The sequence below is a fragment of the Heptranchias perlo genome, unplaced genomic scaffold (genome assembly GCF_035084215.1).
Source record: "Heptranchias perlo isolate sHepPer1 unplaced genomic scaffold, sHepPer1.hap1 HAP1_SCAFFOLD_55, whole genome shotgun sequence".
NCBI lineage: Eukaryota > Metazoa > Chordata > Chondrichthyes > Hexanchiformes > Hexanchidae > Heptranchias > Heptranchias perlo.
Genome location: NW_027139570.1, coordinates 533,009 through 549,366, shown reverse-complemented (window position 1 = coordinate 549,366; position 16,358 = coordinate 533,009). Strand labels below are relative to the sequence as shown.

At 47.7% G+C, this 16,358-nt stretch overlaps 1 non-coding gene across 1 annotated transcript; it reads right to left on the bottom strand.

Moving 5' to 3' along the window:
* Positions 1-14,719: 14,719 nt before the first annotated feature.
* On the bottom strand, positions 14,720-14,937 carry LOC137315470 (small nucleolar RNA U3). The gene has a single exon (XR_010961449.1). It is a non-coding gene; the product is annotated as a small nucleolar RNA U3 (small nucleolar RNA).
* Between the last annotated feature and the right edge of the window lie 1,421 nt (positions 14,938-16,358).

The window sequence follows — 16,358 nt, the reverse complement described above, 5'->3', positions numbered from 1 at the left end:
TCAATTGGGGACTCTCTTGTATCCATTTTTACGAGAGCGAATCGAGAAGGTGGGTTGTGTTGGTCTCTGTGAATAAAGGTTTGGAAGCAACTGAAGACCAGGCTTTAGTATTCTATCCTTCAGCACATGGCTCTCCAGTTATAATACCAGCTGGACACTGGGCGCTGCGAGAGTCAATATCTGCAGGGACCGCGGGAGGCCCCAGGTAACTCCGCCCACCTCCAGACTTCTCCCCCTTCAGACCGTCCCCCTCCCCGTCAGTCACTCCCCCGGTTACCCTCCTCAGTCTCTCCCATTCCCATCTCCCTACCTCTCCCCCTCAGACCTTCACCATCCTGTCCCTCCCCGTCTCACCCAGAGGTCCTCCCCGCCCCTCAGTCCCTCCCCTCCCCATTTCTCTACCTCTCCCCACTCAGTTCCTCTCCATCACGCATCATTCCCTCCCCCCTCGCCCCCCTCAGTCCCTCCACCCGTCTCCGCACTCAATCCCTCCCCTCCCAGTTTCCCCACCTCTCCCTGGTCAGGCCCTCCGATCCCACATCAGCCCCTCAGTCCGTCTCCCCTCAGTCCCTCCACTGCCCGTCTCCCATCTCTCCGCCCTCAAAAGCCCCCCTTCACTGTTAGTCCCTTCTCCCATCTCCCCCTTTAGTCCATCCCCTTCCCGTCTCTCCAACTTTCCGCCCTCAGACCCTACCCCTGCCCCATCAGTCCCTTCACCCGTCTCCCACTTCATTCCATCCCCACCCCGTCTCCCCACCTCTCCGTCCTCAGACCCTCCCCTTCCCCCAGAAGGCCGTTCTCCCGTCTCCCTTCTCTCGTTTCAGTCCCTCCCCTCCCCGTCTCCCCACTTTGCCGCCCTTAGATCCTACCTCCGTCAGTCCCTTCTCCAGTCTCCACCTTCAGTCCCTCCTCTCCCCGTCTCCCCACCTCTCCGCCCTCAGACCATCTCACTCCCCCATCAATCCCTTCTCCCGTCTACCCCCTCAGTCCCCCCATCCGCATCTCCCCATCTCTCCGCACTCGGTCCCTCCTCCTCTCCATCAGTCCCTTCTCCCCTCTCCCACATCAGTCCCTCCCCTGTCTGTCTCCCTACCTCCCCCCATCAGACCCTCCCCCTCTTCTTCATTCCCTCCCGCGGTTACCCCCCTCAGTCCCACCCATTCCCGTCTCGCCATCTCTCCCCCTCAGACCTTCACCCTCCCGTCCTTCCCCGTCTCCCACTTCAGTCACTCCCCTCCCCGTCTCCCCATCTCCCCTCCCTCAGACCCTCCCCAGCCTCCATCATTCCCTTCCACTGTCTCCCCAACTCTCCACCATCAGACCCTCCCCCTCCCGTTTCCTGCATTGATGTTCCATCGGCTGGAGATTGGGTCCCTCCATTGCGGGGTCGCGGCCCCATTAACACCGCTCGGCCTGGAATCGGATGAGCTTCAGCTCAGTCCGCTCTCACTGCACCATTCCCGTGTGCGGGCCCTCCCTCTGTCGGTCTCGCCCCCGCCCGCCAAGCCCAGCCCGAGGCCGCCATCATCATCCTCCCTCCCGGCGCCGGCCTGTTTGCATGGGAATGCGGCACAGGGACCGCGCGGCGCATGCGCGGCGTCCCTCGGGTGGGGGCGCTCGGGACGTTTCATGTCACTTTCGCGTGTCACGTGATGGGAGGAGTCAGCCCAGGAGGAGGCGGGTGTCTGGTTTGGAGGTGAGAGCTGTCAATCAAAGGGCCTGGAGTCAGCATTCACAGCGCACAGGGTTTGGAGATTTTGTTTAAAATGCAAAATCTGCAAGAATGAAATAAAGACAAGAAATATACAAAAAAGGGAAAAAACCGCAAATGCAATAATCTGCATTTAAAACAGAAATGTCCAATCTCACATAAGGCTGTGACAGTCTTGAAATTGGGATCATTATTTTTTATACATGTGCACAAAAATTTATTATAGAAACATAGAAACATAGAAAAAAGGAGCAGGAGTAGGCCATTCGGCCCTTTGAGCCTGCTCCACCATTCAATATGATCATGGCTGATCCTTTATCTCAATATTATATTCCCGCTCTCTCCCCATACCCCTTGATATTGATTGGTGTACCTGGACATCCAAACCCCTACAGTCCCTAGTTTCTCACCATTAAGAAATAACTCCTATTTCTCACCTGATGCCTGCAATAAATGCTCTTTGCATAACTCCCCACATCTTTACTGTCCAGCTCTGTTTCCACTGTTTACTGTTCAATAATGGCAGACACGGTGAGACTTAAACATTTTTTAGATTTCTAAATATACTTTATTTCATTAAATTTATGGACACACACAGTTCAATGTAAATATCACAGTACCAATTCAAAACAATACAATACAGTTCGTACACACAACGATTCCATTATTACAATTCAAAACTGGGTACATATCTTCTAATACATGGTGTACAATGCAAAGTGAAATGGCCTTACACAGTGGCCATTCCCCATAGAGCCTTTGCATAGGTCGCACTTTGCTTGATTGCGTCCAACAGCGCGTACTCCTGTACCTTGGAGTGTGCCAGTCCGCAACACTCAGTCATGGACAGATCCTTCAGATGGAAGACCAGCTGGTTTCGGGCGGACCAAAGGTCCCACTAACACAATCCAATCAATAAATTCAACCTTTAATATCTGTGGTGACTGGTGTCAGGGAACGTCTCCTTTTTTTACATAACGTGGTCAATAAATTTACTTTGCATATTGAATTAAAATTAAATTTAAAAACACTAAGTAAATTGGCCATGTTCTTTATTGAATGAAGCCGTTACATAACTTTTAGCATACAATATCCTAATAATTCAATGCGGTCAAGAATCACTGATTTTAATCTTTAATTACATTTCAGTTATGTTTATTTATTCAGTCAGTAAACCAGTAATAGGAATATTCACATAAACAGACTGAGGACCTGATCGTGATAAACACACCGGGCGAGAGAACAATCAAACTCTCACAATCTGACAACATCCTAATAACACCTTCAAGTCACATTTGCTCTTCATAATTGAATTGGAAGTTTCAGCAGTTCATTCCGAAGAATTGTTCACAACGCTGCCGCTCTCTCTGTTTCTCTCTGTCTCTCTCTCGTTCCTACTCCCCCTCCATCTCGTTTTCATTCTCTATCTCTCCTCTCTATCTCCCCGCACTCTCTCTACTCTCTTTCTCAAAGCGCCTTTTCACATCCGAGTAAATCCTAACATTCTGCGCCTGCTTTCTCTTCAGCAGCCCCGTGTTCCAACGATCCTATTCTTAATGTCAGTTTATTAAATTGTGAAGCCACTGTGAATAGTTTAACGTATCTACAGATCATCCAAGTCTCCACCTGTTCACCTACACTGTTCACTTCATCTATAATGCATGGAATAAACAGAATTGAACCCCTCTTCCAGACACACCTCATAATAATTGAAATTCCTTCTGCTGTAATTATAAAGTACACCGTTAGATGGCGGCATTGTTCAATTAACAAAATACCAACATCACCGCTGCTACTTGTCATCGACAGATAAATAGAAGAGCTCATAATTCCAACAGATAAAGTGCAAACTGATACAACATAACCTCAAAATATTGCATTTTACAGTGAATTCATCCACAGTTAATCAGAGAATGAGATTTGAAAGAATCAGCATCAAACTCAGTTCAGTAACCAGACATCTGAAGCGGCGTCAGATACACACACAATGAAATAATCTTTCATAACAGTGACAACCAATAAATACATTGAAATCCCTGTTTAACTCAACCATGTTATCTTGGAGAGAGGACATTGCACTGCCTCCTTGTAACACCGAGACCCTGAGCTGTCTCATGACCAATCACTGAAAACACATTTATGAAAAAAATATTCCAGGAGAGGTTAGTTCCACAACATGAAACTGTTAACAGCTCCTGATGGTCTGATACCAGCTCTTAGCCCAGACACCTGATTCCAAAACATTCAGTACAGAGAATATTTCAGTAAGAATGACAAGGTTAGATATACAAGATCATAACGCATACAATGCAGCTGCTGCAAGACAAAAAGACAAGAGTCTTAGGACAGTCGATCAACTGAGAAAACAGAACAGTCCACTGCGTAATACTCGATGGGAGAAAAATAGTGCCAAGTACAGCAGCAGAGTTAATATCGATTTACACCACGAAGAGCTGAGATAATGGCTTACCTGGAACCCCAACGGCTGCAAGAACTGGATAATAAATACATTCTATCTGATACATTACTGAATATCCCATTTCTGTGAGAAGCAATGACTTCTGTTGGCCTGGAAAGCGTAGCTCCGGCAAGCAGTCTGTGTGGATTCATTACAGCGATCCCTGATTTATACAGGGGGTAAATCTCCACTGACACGGTTATACCCCTGATCATTGCTATTAGTTACAGTCATTTGAACAAACACATTATATCAGCAGCTTTGACTCCAATGTAAATGATGACGTGGATATCTCACAAACTTCTCAAAGTTCAGAACCTTGTCTTAATGAGACGTCTCTCAGGAATAAAGTTAAAAGCGGTGCTCAGAAAGGACTGGTCCAACAATGAGCGGCTCCATTTACATTTTTCTGATAATTGTCTTGACCATGTTCACTCCTGCTGATTTATTTATACATTTTACACATTTCTCCATATTATACATTGAATCCAGGGACACAAGCAGACCCGTTTCATCTTATTCCTGCAGTTTCCCAGTTAAGATATGAATTTTGAATCTCTGACACGAAGGCAGCCTCTAAAAGGGACCCCATCCTTTCAGGAAATGCTTAACAACCCTGTGTGAATAATATTCTCCTAATTTCCCCTCGAGTTGCTTTGCCAATTATTTTAAACCTATGACCTCTGGTTATCAATCCACTTGCCAGAGTAAACAGTTTCCCCTGTTTGCTCTATAAAAACCCGTCATTATTGTGAACACCTCTATGAGGTTAACCTTAACCTTCTCTGATCTAAGGCGAACAATCCCACCTTCTCCAATCCCTCCTCAAAAATGAAGTCACTCATCCCTGGTATCACCCTGGTAAGTCTCCACTGAACCCTCTCCAAGACCTTGACAAGGGCAAAAGGGTAACTAGGGAGAGAGTAGGGCCTCTTAAGGATCAACAAGGCCATCTATGTGCGGAACCACAAGAGATGGGTGAGATCCTGAATGAATATTTCACATCGGTATTTACGGTTGAGAAAGGCATGGATGTTAGGGAACTTGGGGAAATAAATAGTGATGTCTTGAGGAGTGTACATATTACAGAGAGGGAGGTGCTGGACGTCTTAACGCGCATCAAGGTAGATAAATCTCCGGGACCTGATGAAATGTATCCCAGGACGTTATGGGAGGTTAGGGAGGAAATTGCGGGTCCCCTAGCAGAGATATTTGAATCATCCACCGCGACAGGTGAGGTGCCTGAAGATTGGAGGGTAGCAAATGTTGTGCCTTTGTTTAAGAAGGGCGGCAGGGAAAAGCTTGGGAACTACAGACCAGTGAGCCTGACATCTGTAGTGGGGAAGTTGTTAGAGGGTATTCTGAGGGACAGGATCTACAGGCATTTGGAGAGGCAGGGACTAATTAGGAACAGTCAGCATGGTTTTGTGAGAGGAAAATCATGTCTCACGAATTTGATTGAGTTTTTTGAAGGGGTAACCAAGAAGATAGATGAGGGCTGTGCAGTAGACGTGGTCTACATGGACTTCAGCAAAGCATTTGACAAGGTACCGCATGGTAGGTTGTTACATAAGGTTAAATCTCATGGGATCCAAGGTGAGGTAGCCAATTGAATACAAAATTGGCTTGACGACAGAAGACAGAGGGTGGTTGTAGAGGGTTGTTTTTCAAACTGGATGCCTGTGTCCATCGGTGTGCCTCAGGGATCGGTGCTGGGTCCGCTGTTATTTGTTATTTATATTAATGATTTGGATGAGAATTTAGGAGGCATGGTTAGTAAGTTTGCAGATGACACCAAGATTGGTGGCATTGTGGACAGTGAAGAAGGTTATCTAGGATTGCAACGGGATCTTGATAAATTGGGCCAGTGGGCCGATGAATGGCAGATGGAGTTTAATTTAGATAAATGTGAGGTGATGCATTTTGGTAGATCGAATCGGGCCAGGACCTACTCCGTTAATGGTAGGGCGTTGGGGAGAGTTATAGAACAAAGAGATCTGGGAGTACAGATTCATAGCTCCTTGAAAGTGGAGTCACAGGTGGATAGGGTGGTGAAGAAGGCATTCGGCATGCTTGGTTTCATTGGTCAGAACATTGAATGCAGGAGTTGGGATGTCTTGTTGAAGTTGTACAGGGCATTGGTGAGGCCACACTTGGAGTAATGTGTACAGTTCTGGTCACCCTATTATAGAAAGGATATTATTAAACTAGAAAGTGTGCAGAAAAGATTTACGAGGATGCTACCGGGACTTGATGGTTTGACTTACAGGGAGAGGTTAGACAGACTGGGGCTTTTTTCCCTGGAGAGTAGGAGGTTAAGGGGTGATCTTATAGAAGTCTATAAAATAATGAGGGGCATAGATAAGGTCGATATTCAAAATCTTTTCCCAAAGGTAGGGGAGTCTATAACGAGGGGACATAGATTTAAGGTGAGAGGGGAGAGATACAAAAGGGTCCAGAGGGGCAATTTTTTCACTCAAAGGGTGGTGAGTGTCTGGAACGAGCTGCCAGAGGCAGTAGTAGAGGCGGGTACAATTTTGTCTTTTAAAAAGCATTTGGACAGTTACATGGGTAAGATGGGTATAGAGGGATATGGGCCAAGTGCAGGCAATTGGGACTAGCTTAGTGGTATAAACTGGGCGACATGGACATGTTGGGCCGAAGGGCCTGTTTCCATGTTGTAACTTCTATGATTCTATGATTCTCTGATTCTATCCTTCTTAAAGTGTGATGCCCAGTGTTGTACACAATAGTCCGGCTGAGGCCTAACCAGTCTTTTGTAGAGGTTTAACATGACTTCCCTATTTGTGTATTCAATGCCCCTATTTACAAACCCATGTATCCCTTACACTAGCTAAACCGCCTTATCAACTTACCCTGCCACCTTCAAAGTTTTGTGAATATGCGCCACCAGGTCCCTCTGCTCTTCCACCACCCTCAAAATAGTACATTGACTTACATCGAAACTCCAGCACGGAAACAGACCATTCGGCCCAACTGGTTTATACCAGCTTTTTTGCTGCACACGAGCCACCTCCCTCCCCACTTCATCTGACCCTATCAGGATACCCTATTCCTGTCTCCATCTTGTGCTTATCTAGCATCCCCTTAAATGCCTCTATGTTATTTGCCGCAACTACTGCTTGTGGTAGTGCGTTCCACATTCTTACCACTCTTTGGTAAAGAAGTTCCTCCTGAATTCCCTATTGGATTTATTAGTGACTATCTTATATTTATGACCTCTAATCTTGTAATCCCTCATAAGTGGAAACATTTTGTCGACGTCTACCCTACCAAACCTGATTATTATCTTAATGACCTTATCAGATCACCCCTCAGTTTTCTCTTTGCTACGGAAAAGAGATCCAGCCTGTTCAGCCTTTCCTGGTAAGGATATCCTCTCAGTTCTGGAATCATCATTGCGAATCTTTTTTGCCCTCTCTCCAATGCCTTTATATATTTCATTAATATGGAGACCAGAACTCTGGGCAATACTACAAGAGTGGCCGAACCTCGGCTCCACACAAGTTTAACATAACTGCTTTCCTTATCAATTCTATGCCTCTAGAATTGAACCCCAATGCTTGATTTACCTTTTATAACTTGTGTCGCTACTTTTAGTGATTTGTGTATCTGTCCCCAAGAATTTATTCTTTTTGTACATTATGTACAATGTGAAATGGCCTTACACGGTGGCCTTTCCCCATTGATCCTTTGCACAGGCCGCACCTCGCTTCATGATATCCCTCAGCACGTACTCCTGGACCTTGGAGTATGTCAGTTGGCAACACTCGATCATGGACAGCTCCAGCAGCTGGAAGACCACCAGGTTTCGGGGGGACCAAAGGGCCTCCTTCACCGAGTTGATTGTCTTCCAGCAGCAGTTGATATCTGTCTTGGTGTGGGTCCTGGGGAACTGCCGGTAGAGCACAGCATCCTGTGTTACTGAGGCGTTGGGGATGAACCGGGACAGATACAAACGCATCTGTCTCCACACCTTCTGCACCAAAGAGCAGCCCAACAGGAGATGGACGACGGTCTCCTCCCCGCCGCAGCCTCGAGGGAAGCTCACGGTGGTGCTGAGGACAGTGAACTTACTGCTGATCGGAGCAAACGTCGGTGACGTCGTCAATTTATTGGGAGGCCTTAACCTGAGAGCATCCGCTGCCTAGGGTAGTCACCCACTGATATCTGCATCCTATCTGATCAACGCAGCAAACTGCTCGATGCAACATACGATCAAGGCCGCGGAGAGAGGACAGACCTGCCTGACTCCATAGCTGATGGAGGGCTCTCCGACACTTACGCGTTGGTTAGGACTGTGCTCCGGATTTCAGCGTAGTGCAGCCAGATCCAATCGCGGATTTCATCCACAAAACACATTTTGGAGAGCACGCCCACGTGTGGGATATACTGTCAAATGCCTTCTCCTGGTCCAGGGTGATCCCTGAGCAGCACGAGGCTATCAGAGATCTTCCAGCCGGGTACAGTACAAGTCTGATCCGGGCGGATCACCAGTTCCAGAGCAGACTTGAGCCTATTGGCGATGACCTTAGACAGAATATTGTAGTCGACATTTAGCAAGGAAATGGGTCGCCAATTTCTGATTTCCCCCCTCTCCCCCTTCTGCTTGTAGATGAGGGTGATGATGCCTTTCCTCATGGACTCTGACATGCTGCCTGCCAGAAGCAAACCCCCGCACACTTCCAGCAGGTCTGGGCCTATCCAGTCCTTCGGAGCCGAGTGCAACACAACCAGTAAGACATCACTCCCGGGACTTCTACTCTTCTCGAAGGACCAGGCGGCCTTTGTCAGCTCGTTCAATGTCAGTGGCCGATCCATGCCCTGCTGCTCACTGTCCTCTAAATCCTCCGTGATGGAGGACAGGAAGGACTAGGAGGCCTGTCTTTGGGCTTTGAGTCGTACAGCCCGGCATAAAAGGATTTGCTGATCCTCAGTATGTCGGCCTGTGAAGACGTCACTAAGCCCTCTTCCTCCTTTAGGTTGCTGATCTCAGCGGTCTCTCTGTGCAGATTCTGGAAGAAGAAGCGCGAGCACTTCTCACCCTGCTCCACGGAGCGCACTCTGGGCCGGAAGATGATCTTTGAGGCCTCGGAGTTGAAGAGCGAGGCTTGCCGGCCCTTCATCTCTCTGAGATCCTCCACAACATCGACCCGCATCGACTGCAGCTGGAACAGATCCTGCATGCTTTTCTGGAGCTGGGACACTTCCCTCTGTCACTCTCTCGCCTTCTGTATACCTTTGAGGATGAAGAACATAAGAACATAAGAACAGAAGAAATAGGAGCAGGAGTAGGCCAATCGGCCCCTCGAGCCTGCTCTGCCATTCAATAAGATCATGGCTGATCTGATCCTAACCTCAAATCTAAATTCATGTCCAATTTCCTCCCCGCTCCCCGTAACCCCTAACTCCCTTTACTTCTAGGAACCTCTTGATATCAGCCTTGATCACTTCCCACCAGTGCACCGTGGAGTCGAAGAGGGGTTTCACGGTCCTCCAACCTGTATAATTCCTCTTTAGATCCTCCTTGTTCCCCAGGGTCAACAGTCTCACATTCAGTTTCCATCTCCCCCTGCCCGCCCTCTGGTCCTCCTGCGATTGGCAGTCGGCCAGTAGGAGGCAGTGGTCAGAGAGGAACACCGGTTGGACATCGGTGGATCTGACCTTGAGCGTTGGGGACACAAACAGGAAGTCTATCATGGAACGGATGTCCCGCCCGGCCTTGACCAGGTGTCAGGGTTGCCGAAAACGTCGCGAAGCTTTGCATCTTTCACCGCTTCCATCAGGAGTTTGGACGTGGTGTCCATTATTCCCCCGCCCCTGCTGGATCGTCCAGCCACATTGATGATGCCATTGAAGTCTTCGGCGAGAACGACTGGACAGTCGGTCGCCAACAGTATCGGGAGATGCTGGAAGTCCTCCAGCATCTCGTTCCTGAGCTTCGGGGCGTACACATTCGAATCATAGAATCAAAGAAAGGTTACAGCACGGAAGGAGGACATCCGGCGCATCGAGTCCACGTGCGCTCTATGCAAGAGCAATCCAGCTAGTCCCACTCCCCCGCTCTTTCCCCTTAGCCCTGCATCTTTTTTCCTTTCAAGTACTTATCCAGTTCCCTTTTGAAGGCCCATGATTTAATCTGCCTCCACCACCCTCTCGGCAGAGCATTCCAGATCCTAACCAGTCGCGTGTGGAATCGTTTTTCCTCCTATCACATTTGGTTATTTTGCCAATCACTTAAATCTATGTCCTCTGGTTCTTGACTCTTCTGCCAATGGGAACAGTTTCTCTCTATCTACTCTGTCTAGACCCTTCATGATTTTGAACACCTCTATCAAATTTCATTGCAACCTCCTCTGTTCCAAGGAGAACAAACCCAGCTTCTCCAGTCTGTCCATTAACTAAAAACCCTCAACCCTGGAATCATTCTAATAGATCTCTTCTACAACCTCTGTAAGGCCTTCACATCTTTTCTGAACTGCGGTGTCCAGAACTGGACACAATATTCCAGTTGTGCCCGAACTAGTATTTTATAAAGGTTCATCAGGACTTCCCTACTTTTGTACTTTATGCCTCTATTTGTAAAGCACTTGATCTCGTATGCTTTCTAACCGCTTTCGCAACTTGCCCTGCCACCTTCAACGATTTGTGCACATATAACCCCAGATCTCTCTATTCCTGTACCCCTTCTAGAGTTACGACCCCTAGTTTATATTGCCTCTTCTCGTTCTTCCAACTGAAATATATCACTTCCCATTGTTCGGCGTTCAATTTCATCTGCCACGTGTCCGCCCATACCACCAGCCTGTCTATACCCTCTTGAAGTCTATCACTATCCTCGTCACTGTTCACTACACTTCCAAATTTCGTGTCTTCTGCAAATTTTGAAATTGTGCCCTGTACACCCAAGTCCAAGTCATTAATATATATCAAGAAAAACAGTGGTCCCAACGCCGACCCCTGGAGAAAACCATTGTACACCTCCCACCGGTCCGAGAAACAACCGTTCACCACTACTCTATGTTTCCTGTCACTCAGCCAATTCTGTATCCATGTTGCTACTGCTCCCTTTATTCCATGGGCCGCAATCTTGATGACAAGCCTATCATGTGATACTTTATCGAACGCCTTTTGAAAGTCCATATACACCATATCAACTCCATTGCCCTGCATTGCAGATAGGGTGGATAGAGAGAAACTATTTACGCTGGTTGGGGATTCTACGACTAGGGGGCACAGTATAAAAATTAGAGCCAGACTTTTCAGGAGTTAGATTAGAAAACACTTCTACACACAAAGGGTGGTAGATGTTTGGAATCTCTTCTGCAAACGGCAATTGATGCTAGCTCAATTGCTAATTTTAAATCTGAGATAGATAACGTTTTGCCAACCAAAGGTATTAAGTGATATGGGCCAAAGGCAGGTATATGGAGTTTGATCACAGAGCAGCCATGATCTTATGAAATGGCGTAGCGGGCTCGAGGGGCTGAATGGCCTACTCCTGTTCCTATGTTCCTATGTTCTCTCATCTACCCTCTCTGTTACCTTATCAAAAAACACCAACAGGTTAGTTAATCACGATTTTGCCTTTAACAATTCCGTGCTGGCTTTCACTAATCAATCCACACTCGTTCAAGTGACTGTTAATTCTGTCCCGGATTATCGTTTCTAAAAGTTTCCCCACCACGAGGTTAAACTGACTGGACTATAGTTGCTGGTTTATCCTTACATCCTTTTTTGAATAAAGGTGCAATATTTCCAATTCTCCAGTACTCTGGCACCAGCCCCGTATCTACGGATGTTTGGAAGATTATGGCCAGTACCTCCACAATTTCCACAGTTAATTCCCTCAGCAACCTAGGATGCATCCCATCCGGACCGAGTGACTTATCTACTTTAAGTACAGCTAGCGTTTCAATTACCTCTTCTTTATCAATATTTATCCCATCGAGTATCTCAACTATATCTTCCTTTACTGAGATTCTGGCAGCATCTTCTTCATTCGTAAAGACCGTTGCAAAGTACTCATTTAGTACCTCAGCCATGACCCCTGCCTCCATGAGTCGATCTCCTTTATGCTCCCTAATCGGCCCCACTTCTCCGCTTAATACCCGTTTACTGTTTACATGTTTGCAGAAGAGGTTTGGATTCCCTTTTATGTTGGCCGCAGTCGGAGCGGGGCGTTCTTGTCCAGAATGTCTGCTTCGAGCAGGCGGCCACCCACCACCTCGTTAACTTCGGTGATGGTGAATTGGTCTCCTCAGAACAGAATCCCCAGGCCCGAGGATTGACTATCGTTGATTCCCGACTAGTTCGATTGCTACTGGGTCCACATACGTGACCACTGCCGATAGTTGCTGAGGTGCAGGATCCCGCACTCCTGCAGGAACAGCAGGTCCCTCTTGAACCTGGACAGGTAGTTCAGGGTCACAGCACATCACGTAGTCGCTTTAATACTACGCACGTTTATGGATGCAATTATGAACGCCGTTTTAAAAATACAAAGGACAACCATGAACGTCTTCCAATTGCACCAGTCCAGGTTCTACGTTACCATCCATTTCTAACCATCGGTCCAGATTCTGCATTGGTGTCGATCCCTGGAACTTCTCGACGGTCCTTGGGATGAGGAAGGTGGCCTGTCCTCCGTTGAGGGGGGTCAGCATCTGTTCCTTCTCCAATGGGAGTGTGAAGAGAGGCTCCTCAGTGAGAAATGACAGCGCCCCTTCCTTCCCCTTCTCATTGAAGGCCTGGGGCATCTTTTACCATCCTGCAACATCCCTAAAGGTCACTTCCACGTATCTGCTCCTCGGGAAACCCTCATCCATGCTTTTGTTACCTCCAGACTCGACAATTCCAATGCTCGCCTGGCCACCGTCCCATCATGCAGGCAGAAGATATCGACGACCTTGAAACCGCTGGTTTCGAGAAGAACCGTCTGCACGAAGACATTTCGTTGCCATGGCGAGGTTCCTTCACCCGCCCTCGCAGTCAGCCTGACGGTATTTCACACCCTGGGCCCAGGTGCTCGGGGAGCCCTTGTCACCATGTCAGCTGCAAATTAGTTTTCACTTTACTGGAGAAAGGTGTTAGATTTGTCTCCGGCCAGCATGAGGATCCACCTCTACATCAGCAAAGCTTAAACTGGTAATAGCTGATTCCACTTGATCTGGCGCCTTCCTCATAATGGGATCTCCCCTGTCAGGTTAGCAGTTGATATCGCACCTTTCACTACCTCAGGGCTTCCCAAATCTCTTTACAGCCAAAGAAGTACTTTTTGAAGTGCAGTCACCTCTCCTCTCCTCCATTGTCCAGCTGGGTGGGACTGCCCTCAACTGGTTTATTTCGTGTCTATTCAGTCGTAACCAGAGAATCACGTGCAATGGCTTCTCTTCCCACTCCCCCAAGGATCTATCTTTGCCCCCCTCCTATTTCTCATCTGCATGCTGCACCTTGGCTACATCATCCAAAAACTCGTCGGATTCCACATGTACGATGCCGGCACTCAGCTCGACCTCACCACCACCTCTCTCCACCCCTCCATTACCTTTGATTCGTCACACTGCTTGTCTGATATCAAATAGTGGATGAGCAGAAATTTCCTCCAATTAAATATTGGGAAGACAAAAGCCACTATTTTCGGTGCCTGCTATAAACTCCCTCCCCCTCCCTGACCAATGTCTCAGACGAAACCAGACTGTTCGCAGACTCGGTGTCCTTTTTGACCCAGAACTAAGCTTCCGATCCCAGATTCTCTCCATCACCAAAACTGTCTACTTCCACCTCCGTAATATCGCCCGTCTCTGCCTCAGCCCATCTGCGAATGAAACCCTCATCCATGCTTTTCTTACCGCCAAACTCGACAATTCCAAGGCTCTCCTGGCCGCCCTCTCATCATGCACCCTCCATAATCTTCAGCATATCAAAACTCTGCTGCCCGTATCCTAACTCACACGATGTCCCATTCACCAATCCTCCTGCTACTACAGAAAGAACTCGCATTTATATAGCGCCTTGCATTACCGCAGGATGGCCCAAAGCATTTTTGAACTGCAGCCACTGTTGTAATGTAGGAACCGCCGCAGCCAATTTGCTCACAGCAAGGTCCCACAAACCGTAATGGTGTATTGGGCAGATAATCTGTATTAGTGATGTTGGTTAAGGGGTAAATATTGACCAGGACACCTCGGAGAACTCCCCTCAAGTTCTTCGAAATAGCGTCATGCGATCTTTTACATCCACCTGAGATGGCAGGCGGAGCAACGTTTTAATCAGTAATGCAAGTCCCTCAGTACTGCAAGCCTAGATTTTGTGCCCCATTAACTACGTTATTTCAGCGACTGTGCCTAATCAGTTCAGTGCAAACTCTGACTGATGAGTTCAAAACCGAAAAAGGAGGGGAAAGCAACAGATAGCAGTACGAGCTCGGCTGAGGTGGCAAAGACTTACACTCTCGCTGGAGACAAGCACCTTTAAATATAAAATAATTAGCGGATAAATATTGCTACTTTTGAGCTGCAGAAACACGAACCACTCAGAATGCATTTCCTTCTTCCACTTCTCGCACACTGAGAGAAGGGAACGGTCATCAATGGCCACAAGCGCTGGTATAAAACAACACTTGCAACCCGCTTCACGCTCAGAAGGAAAAGCTCCATCTCCTCCTCGTGGTTAGTGAGACCAAACACTTCAGAACACATTTCTCAAGTTCAAAAACTATAGAAATGATCCATAAAAGTAGAGTCTTACTGAAAGGTTGCCGCAACACCGCTCTCCACCCTCAGCGAGCCCCCTTTAACACAGGCTGAGCGCGGACCAATTCTTCCACCATTCATTGCACCCGGCAGGGAATCGAATAAAAACGCAATTAATCTTCGCTTCACCTTTTGTAAACTTATAATTCTGTGAAAAAGAAATAGCGTTTCTGTCGTGCAGCCATGACTCAGTAGGCACTAATTTGCATAATGTAGATACCAGCCTCCAGCAACTGTCCTGATCATAAGAACATCAGAATGTAAGAAATAGGAGCAGGAGTCGGCCACACAGCCCCTTGAGACGGCTCCGCCCTTCAATCAGATCATGGCTGATCTTCAACCTCAACTCCACTTTCCTGCTCGATCCCCAGATCCCTTGATTCCATCCAGAAGGACAAGAGCAGCAGGTACATGGGAACAACACCACCTGCAAGTTCCCCTCCAAGTCACACACCATCCCGACTTGAAAATATATCGCCGTTCCTTCATTGTCGCTGGGTCAAAATCCTGGAACTCCCTACCTAACAGTACTGTGGGAGAACCTTCACCACACGGACTGCAGCGGTTCAAGGAGCCGGCTCACCACCACCTTCTCAAGGGCAATTAGGGATGGGCAATAAATGCTGACATCGCCAGCGACGCCCACATCCCATGAACGAATAAAAAAAAATCCAAATGTCTATCCACCTTAGCCTTGAACATACACAACGACTGAGCATCCACAGCCCTCTGGGGTAGAGAATTCCAAAGATTCACCACCCTCTGAGTGAAGAAATTCTTCCTCATCTCAGTCTTAAATGGCCGACCCATTATCCTGAAACCATGCCCCCTATCTAAACTGTCCAGCCAGGAGATACAATCTCTCAGCATCTACCCTGTCAAGACCCGATGATTTACACAGTGGGTGGGTGACCCAGCACTGTGATCATTGATTCACACAGTGGATGGGTGACCCAGCACAGTTATCATTAATTCACACAGTGGGTGGGTGACCCAGCACTGTGATCATTGATTCGCACAGTGGGTGAGTGACCCAGCACTGTGATCATTGATTCACACAGTGGGTGGGTGACCCAGCACTGTGACCATTGATTCACACAGTGGATGGGTGACCCAGCACTGTGATCATTGATTCACACAGTGGGTGGGTGACCTAGCACTGTGATCATTGATTCACACAGTGGGTGTGTGACCCAGCACTGTGATCATTGATTCACACAGTGGGTGAGTAACCCAGCACTGTGATCATTGATTCACACAGTGAGTGGATGACCCAGCACTGTGATCATTGATTCACACAGTGGGTGGGTGACCCAGCACTGTAACCATTGATTCACACAGTGGATGGGTGACCCAGCACTGTGATCATTGATTCACACAGTGGGTGGGTGACCCAGCACTGTGATCATTGATT